The sequence below is a fragment of the Monodelphis domestica genome, chromosome 4, assembly GCF_027887165.1.
Source record: "Monodelphis domestica isolate mMonDom1 chromosome 4, mMonDom1.pri, whole genome shotgun sequence".
Lineage (NCBI taxonomy): Eukaryota > Metazoa > Chordata > Mammalia > Didelphimorphia > Didelphidae > Monodelphis > Monodelphis domestica.
The window spans coordinates 179,166,680-179,173,475 of NC_077230.1; positions in this window are offsets into that span (position 1 = coordinate 179,166,680).

The window sequence follows — 6,796 nt, forward strand, 5'->3', positions numbered from 1 at the left end:
GATGGTAATGGAACATTACTGGGATTTTTAACATAAATAATCAATAACTAAGCATTATATTTTATAAAGATTTATTAATAATAACTAAAACAAAAGAAATGCCTGACTTCAGCCCCGTTGCAGGTCCAAGAGGAAGAGGAAGGACTTACAGCCACTTAAATACAATCACACAAAATGTGGGGACCCAGGAAAAGGTAATTGTGGGAAATTCTAAGGGACTTCTGGGGGATGAAGTCCAAAGGCTCAAAATCTCCATTTATACATTACCTTGCCCATTATTCATAGGGAGGTGTCCTTGGACAGTCCAGGGGGGAAATGGCACTACATTGCTGACCTAACTGATTCTGGTTGTCCAGGAATTTTGTTAGCCTGTAGTAAATGGAAAATGGAGAATAACCTGGGACGTTAGAGCTGGAAGTGATGTTGCAAACCCTCTAATTTTTACAGATAAGTGACTTGCCTAGGGTGATTATGGTAAGCCAGGAGATGTTACATTATGATCATGTTAAAAAACAATAATAAACTAACTTGCACATACCAATAAGAAATATTTTCTGCAGCAGAAAAGGGAAAGTTCAGGGTGTTCTAGTAAATAGTTATCTTAGGTGGATCCTAGAGAGAGACCTTTCCAGGAGTACATACAAACAGTTCTCACTTTTCATAATTCAAATTTACAAAAAGAATCTGAAAGGAATCCACATTCTAAAAAAAAAACACCTATCTTCACTTAACTGTACAGAACTGTGCTTTCTCTCCATTCCTGCCCATTGGCTTGCTTTCCCCAAGGCCTTCTGCCACCCCATCACCACCACCAAAAAAAACCTTCCTAAGTAAAAGCAGAAGAACAGATAGGAGGAAAAGGCTGACACTATGATTGCAAGATTGGGGGCTTGGTCTGAGACCTCAGAGCTGAGAAAGAAGACCTTTGCTGTACTCTGTCCACTTGCCTATGTGTCTGACCTAACATGCCAGCCATTCTCTCCTGTGTAGGTCCATCCCTGACTCCCACATCTCTACCCCCATGTGTTCTTCCTCTGGGTTCTGGCCAGGTCCTCACATGGTTGGCCCAGGCTAATTGTCCCTCCTCCTGCTCTACTTTTCTGTCTCCACCCTCCTATACTTAAGCATGTGCCAGCAAATTCACATTATTTATGCAGAGGTCTGCAGAAAGGTCCACTTAAATAAAACAAGAACTGTCTATATAGGACATCATTGTACCACTTCTCCTGATCTTTTCAACTCTGTTAGAACCACTACTTTCCTGCCAGCTGGCTCCAGCTATCATTTTCTTCAAAAGAGAACAAGAAGCTATGGAAAGCTGAACTTCCTATATACCCTTGTGCCACATAGGTTATTCTTCTATAACCAGAGCCTGGTTGAGTAAGAAGGAGATAACTCCATGCTCTGTGCTACAGATGGGGAGAGACATGACTCCTGACAGCAGAGAGAATGCTGACCTATGTAAGAAACTTACTATGTTGACTCCAGATATTCTTAGGAAGAGAGAGAAGAGAGAGGGAAGAAAGAAAGACTTTAGAATGATAGACATGCATGAAAAGCTGGCTCCATCATGTCTCTGGGCTTGTTTGAAATACTACACAATGCTATGATGGACCTCCTCTGAGGGAGATTGTTCTTTCTCTCTTGATTTAAGCAGAGAGCAGAAGAGTTTATTCACTTTTTTATATTCTATTCTGTATAAATTTTCCTGTTTCTGCTTTCCATTTCCTTAGATAAGAGGATTTATTCACTATTTACTATTTGTGATGGTCTTTTGCATAATCAACATTTGGTGGTCTAAGTGAGTATAAGCTAAGGGCTACTCTCTCATCTAAGAATGACCAGGGAGAGGTGGAGTCATGATGGTGGTGTAGAGGCAGCAAACATTCAGATCTCTGAAAACCTTTCCTTACCAATTGCAAACTAAATGCTCCTAGGGGACTAAAAATCAAACCTAACAACAAGTCAGAGACAAAGAACCCTCCTGCTGAACTCAACTTAAAAGGTACACCCCCCAAAAGCCAGAGCCCAAGAACACTTGGGTTTAAGGGGAAGGGAGGAGGGCCCTGGGACCCCTCCCCCACCTAGAGTGCTAAGCCTCCAGCAGCAGCTGGAACCTCTGGGTGGGCAAGGGTGATGGTCTGGAGGGAGTACCTTGTGGGCAAAGCTGTGCCAGGCTCAGAGCTTTCAACCAAGGAAGTGGAGAAGCAGATAGAGAAGAAACATAGAGCGCAGAGCAGGAGGCATAGTTGCAGCAGCAGAGACAATCCATATTGCCCCTCCTTCATGAGGTTCCAGCCCCAGGGCACATCCAGCAACCCAGCCAGACTTAATCCCATCAAAGACTCCACAGGACAGGGAAGTTCAAGTTCTAAAACCCCTCCCCCACAGACTGCACTGAGAGATTTATTGACAAAACTCCAAGGGGTAAGGCTGAAAGAAAAACCCAAAACCATACACAAAAAAGAGAGGAGCAAGAGCTCAGGCAATAGCAGGGAGTAAAGAAGGGGTAAATATGAGCAAACAACAGAAAAAGAAAAAAGAAATTACAATCAATAGCTTCTATACAGGCAATGAAGAAAGAGCAAATGGAACAGAGAAGGATGAGGGAACTCCAAGCAAAAAAAAACAGAAAACCCATCGAATTGGATACAGGCCCTGGAAGAACTCAAAATACAATTCAAAACACAATTAAGAGAGGCTGAAGACAATTTTAAAAATAAGATAAGTCATCTGGAAACAGAAAACAGTGTCTTAAAAGCCAAAATTAATCAGATTGAAAATGAGGCAAAGGAGATGAAAGAGTAGGCAAAGAAGATGAAAAATGAGGATAAGGAGATGAAAGATGAGGCAAAGAGGATGAAAGATGACCTCCAAGGAAAATCAGACCAGAAGGAGAAGGATGAGCAAAAAGCCAGGGATGAAATCCAGTCTTTAAGACCAGAATACAACAATTAGAAGCAAGTGACTTCACAAGGCAGTAGGACACTATAAAACAAAATCAAAAGGATGAAAAAACTGAGGAAAATAGGAAGCATCTCATTCACAAAAAAGCAGATTTAGAAAATCATTCCAGGGGAGACAATTTAAGAGTCATTGGTCTACCAGAAGACCATGACAAAAGAAAAAGCCTGGACATGATACTGCAGGAAATCATCCAAGAAAACTGCCCCAATATTCTAGAACAAGAGGGAAAAGTGGAGATTGCCATCAACTGTCAGTAGTGAAGTTTGTCAATTGCACCTCCTGAGGCAAGCAGCCTTTATCACTGACTCTGCCTAGCAGTTTCCACACAGAATCAAAAACATCTTGATTCCTGGTGTGTGGGGGGAGGGGGGAACAAGTCAGTTACCAACTGCCGCTCTAGTCAGTTACAATACTGAGAGAGTGTCTATTGTAAAAGGGAGGCTGTACTAGAGCTGTCAGAAATAGGATCTAGCCATTTGCATCCTATCTAGCTAGAAGCAAAGCTTGTAGGGACAACAAACGTTTTCTAACTGTTAACTCCTGACAGAGCCTAGAAAAGATCTAATGGGGAACATGTTACAACTAATACTATGGCAAACTTGCTAGGAATAATTGCCATTTATTGGGGCTACTGTATCATTTATAATACAGTGACAGGGATGATAGACAATATTCTGGGTACATTGTTATGACTATGGCATGGACACAGTTGCCAATGAATTATCTAGATGTAAATGACATCTGGCAAATTGTACCCCAAGTCTATTTTGTGTTCATGGTAGTAACTAACATCTTAAAGAATATCAAAGCTGGTGCCAACTTGATCTTCCCAAAGAAAACTGTGCATGCTCTAGTCATAGATAATGGATTACAGACATTGCTTGATCAAATCCCTATTTTAACTTATATGTACCAGGATTACATGCAGAGAAAACAAAACATGGGTAAGGGAACCAACAAGGAGACTGGGGACATGACTAGACAGACTAATAAGGACTATGTAGTTATTAATACTAATACTGGACACCATTTGGTGCAGTAGGGGGAAATGACCTTGCCAATAACATACAGGCACCAATTGATACATCTGCTAACAATATTGCAAATGCATCAAGGACTCAAAAGATTATGCTTTTGTGTGATGTAGCTAAGGTCACTGAGAACTCTGGCATTTTACATGCAAAGGTTCATAAGTCATTCACTACCCATGACTTAGAATCTTTATGTAAACGTACACCTAATTTAATTTTTTAGAGCTGCATCAGGCAATTAAAGAACTGAAAGGAGCATTTCACCTATATGAACCAGATTTTAATGATGTAGAAATTCTTTTATCTGAATTTTTTACACCCCAGGAACATAAAAATTTTATTGAGCAAACTAGAAAAGATTCTTCACTCATGAGCTGGCCAGAAGTTTTTGAGGATCTAGATTTTTCTAATCCAAGATCAATGGATTATCTAAGAAAATGTTGTGAGGATCTATTGCAAGGAATGAAGCAATTGTCAGAAAGACCCAATGCATGGGGAAAACTTGACAGATCATCCCAAGAAAAAAATGAATATCCAAGCTCATTTATCGATCGCCTTATTGAAAAAACTGAGGGACTATTAATCAGAGGCTTTAGCCCTGATTCAAAAGATTCAGAAGTACATGTGAGGAGACAATTTCTCAAGGGCTGTGATAAGCACTTGAGGCATTTCTTCAGGAACTATTGCCCTAAGTTTGACACCATCTCACTTAATGAACTTAGAGATACTGCCACCTATCTTCATGATAACCAAGTAGATCAAGAAAGAGAAAAGAATGATCTAAAGAAAAAGCTCCAAGAGACCTCTGAAATATTAAGGCAGAAAGAATTAGAGGAGGTAAAGAACCTGGCTACAATTAAGACATTTAACAGACAAACCACACAGTATAGACAGACATCCTAAAGTCAACAGAGGGTACAAAGAGATACCAGGACTTGCTTTTTGTGTTCTCATCAAGGATACATAGTAAGAAACTGCTCGATGAAACATCGTTATGAACAGGGCCAAAATAAGAGAGATGGGAAAGGTCAAAATGCATATTATCAGGGAAAAGTATATAATAACAAAAACTATGGGAGACAGGACTCTAATAGCAAGCAGTGTTGCTCTCACTGTAGATTTAGAGAACAGGAGAACCCAGACCTGAAATCCATGGAAGCAGCAATAGCTTCTGGAGCAAAACCTCGCTATTCTGAAGTTGTAGCGAGAAATAAACATTATACCGCATGATGCCAGGCCCTAGAATTATCTAGTAAAAAAGAGACAAATTTGGGAGGTACCCCAGGGTGGAAGCATGAAGACATGAGCATAAAGGGAAAAAAGGGAGATGGTAAAAAGGAAAATGAAAATTTTTAAATTTTAGTGGTGGAGAAACAGATAGTTGGGCGAGATGCCAAGGGAAGCAACTTAAGAACAAAACAAAATGCTATGATTGAGGTGGAAAATGAAATTGCTCAGATAATAGCAGACATGAAACGTGACGTTTATGGTTCACAATACATGGGCACACAAAACTGCATGGAGAAAAGCAAGGCACAGATTAAATCCTTAGCTTGCAGAATGGGTCTGGGCAATGGAAAATCAAACAGGGCTAATAAATCTTTCAAACAGCAACTTAAGTATGCAGACCATTCTGACAAGATAGCTAAACAAGACATTGTTGCAAGAGACTTTGGAGCTGAAAAAATTATACATCTAAGAAGAAAAATAAAGGAAAATGAGGGGAGAACTAACTTAAATCCAAAAGCCAAAGACTTTTACCTGTGAAATCCTATAACACACAAAGATACCAGTCCTGGGGATGGGTTTAGCACAGATCAATACCCAAATTCCAATGACTTTCTATTCCCTGAACCAGCGATTGCAAAGCAATGTAAGGGAATGGGAACAAAAGAGTCTTTAATAGTGAAACCTCATTCAAGCAGTTCTCAAACTGAAATTAATACAACCATAAACCTTTCCTCTGAGCAAGCTGTTAGCTCATGGATAGCAGTGGTCCAAAGTGATACAAGTGTATTGCAAACCCTGGGTCAAGAAAGTAAAGACGATAATGGGAAATCTGTGTATGTAAACACCATAATAGCTAATTTACAAGAAAATGCAGAGCCATATCTTGGGACAGAAGTGGGAAAACCAAAGCACAAACCTCTCACTGATATAGGGGCAAGTTGATCTGTATTGAAGTCATTTCCAGAAGATACGACCATAGAGGGAATGATTTCTATGTCAAAAGATTCACAAGAGAGAGTAGATACACAAGAACCTGTTTCAAAAGATATGATAGAACCTGTACACTCCAGGAACATGAACAGATCTGCAGGAAGCAGTAAACCCACAAGAATCAAATTTATCACCACAGAACTCAGAATTAGAGCATATTACTGGTCAAAAGATAGGAAAAGAATTGGGAAATACAAAAGTCACTAAAATAGAGTCAGACCAAGACACCAAACCTGGCTTAACAACACCTGACACTGAATTACAACAAGTCCCTGAACGAAAGTTAATGAAAGACCTAGAGAGTACAGAAATCAGTGACCAAGAGTCAGACTCAGACCCAGATGATACAGTACCAAATGGTACAATAATAGTTGAACAGAAACGTGATGAAGAACAGGAACCCTATGAGTACATTAAGCTTTATGATAAAGTTCATAAAGATTTAGATGAATGGGACACAATTGCCATAGTAAACACCTGAATTCAGACCAAACAAGTTTTTCTGATTCTGATTCAGCAATTGAAAGCATAGGTAACTCATTATCAGTACATGAAATACTGCATATTACAGGAGTCAG